At 42.1% G+C, this 2,104-nt stretch overlaps 1 long non-coding RNA gene across 1 annotated transcript; it reads right to left on the bottom strand.

Annotated features, from left to right (window-relative positions):
• Positions 1 to 646: 646 nt before the first annotated feature.
• On the bottom strand, positions 647 to 2,104 carry LOC121977476. The gene is made up of 3 exons (XR_006110862.1): positions 2,038 to 2,104; positions 1,699 to 1,761; positions 647 to 695 (listed from the first exon to the last, which is right to left on the bottom strand). It is a non-coding gene; the product is annotated as an uncharacterized LOC121977476 (long non-coding RNA).

Genomic DNA, 2,104 nt, shown 5'->3' with positions numbered 1-2,104 from the left:
GACCAACCACAAGATTAGTTGATGATCTGCGTAAAAAAGTTAAAATTCTTCAGGTCCATAAAATGCAATTGACCATTGGATTCACCTTCCTAACATTTGTGCACATGCATTCTTCTTTTGGATTCCTTTATACTGTTTGATATTGCATACTCAAGAGCCACGCTTAAACAATTTTGCAATATAACTATACTTTTGAAGATCCACTTAGGTATTTAGCCAGTAGTTGTTTCAGTTCATCTACATTCTTCCTTTCTTTATTCTTAGTAGTTTGTTCCTAATTGATGATGTATTTTGTCACGCCCCGAGAGTAAGGTTGTCCGACGAAAATCGGACAGCACCTCCCCTGTAGCAGTGACAAATAGAACCGGTATACAACACCACAGATAATACATATACAAATATATCACAACCACGCAGATAATATGCAGCCCACACGGCTGTAAAGTCAAACACAGCGGAAAACAAGAATAACAAAGATAAAATAACAAAAACTCACCGCGGGCCGGCCCGGCTTGACTCATCGGCAAAACAACCAAATACAAATAACAAGTCCACAGCTCAATTATTACAATGCTAAATTCAAAGGTTTAACTCACAATAAAATGAAAACCAAAACCGTAAAACCATCCTCAAAAGTGACATGGGACCGGCAGTCGGGATCCTCCTCCAAGCGTACTAGCATCGCTATCAGCTACCTGGTGAAATTACCAATGCGGGTGGTGAGTATAAAACTCAGCGGGTAATAAGATAGACAGTGCATGAGTATCATAAAGAACAGGAATACAAAAGGATACAGTCTCGGAAAGATAAATAGCAGATACTACAGGGTAAACAAAGTATATACATATCCATACCTGAAACCATATCCTAGGCTAACAGTGTAAGGTCTGAGATAAAGTAAACCGCTACAGTACTGCTCATAACTACCAGAATCACATATAAGGTATACTGCAATAGTAATCAGTGTCCAAGCATATATAACAGGTATGTGATAACAGAACTGCATAAGTAAGCATAAACAGCATAAACAGGTATATCAAAAAGTAGCGTATGCACGGATGGTCACTCCCGCCCACCCTCAAGTCCATGACCCCAGTGTGGACGAGAGGTCGGACAATGACAAACTGACACACTCCGGCTACCACTACTCTTGAGTGGCCGAGAGGACAGTTGCATAGTAGCTGAATAGCTACGTCTGCGACGGGGTCCCTGCGCCCACGACTCCAGCAGACACTACCCATGAGTGAGCGAGTGGGGGCACGACAGGACAGCACGCTCCAAGCTACCACTACCCATGAGTGGCCGAGCGTGCGGCCCAGGCCAACGACCGTCTCAACCACAAGGGAGCCAAAGTCGTCGGCTATGCATGCAATGACATGATGCGAATAATGCAACAGTCATCATATATATATAACAGGAAATCAGGTATGCTACATGAATCCGCATGCTCAATACTAAGCATAAATAAACAGTAATCAAACAGGTAAGCATAAACAGGTAAGCATGGCATCTAGTATCTGCTAGGTATCAGGAATAACAACGGGAGACTGTATAGATAAGAAAGTGATCATCTCGAAGATTGAGTGGATAAAGTATCAAGCACAAGAAATAAAATGAGTGGAGTCAAGATAAATACTGCATATATGAAACTAACTCATGCACTTAAACCGATATCTAAAGGAGCAAGTTAAGAAGTACCCGCCTCAAATGTAGGCTGAATCCGACGTCAACCTTGTCACAATACCCGCCTCGATCAAAGTCCTGTGTCAACGTACAAAATTTAACTAAATACATAGGAAACAGAATAACTAAACTAGTGTACAAGGCATGCGAATTTAATCTGAGTTCCAGTCATTATCCACACGAAATCGCACTAATTTGCACGACCTAAACCAAAACCCTAGTTTATGTCTTCAGATCAAACAATTCCCAACCGAAACTATGTCCATTTGAATTCCCAAATCATGCATTCTTCCCAATACACCAATGCACAACATCAGTTCAATCAAACTAGGTATCGGAAAACCTAAACATTACCTCACGGTGAGCTCCCCACTGTTGACTCTCCGCCGGAAGGTGAGATCGCCGGCGCTAGCACACCGAT

The sequence above is a fragment of the Zingiber officinale genome, chromosome 4B (assembly GCF_018446385.1).
Source record: "Zingiber officinale cultivar Zhangliang chromosome 4B, Zo_v1.1, whole genome shotgun sequence".
Lineage (NCBI taxonomy): Eukaryota > Viridiplantae > Streptophyta > Magnoliopsida > Zingiberales > Zingiberaceae > Zingiber > Zingiber officinale.
Note: the sequence above shows the minus strand (reverse complement) of the source record. Positions and strands in the feature narration are given on the sequence as shown.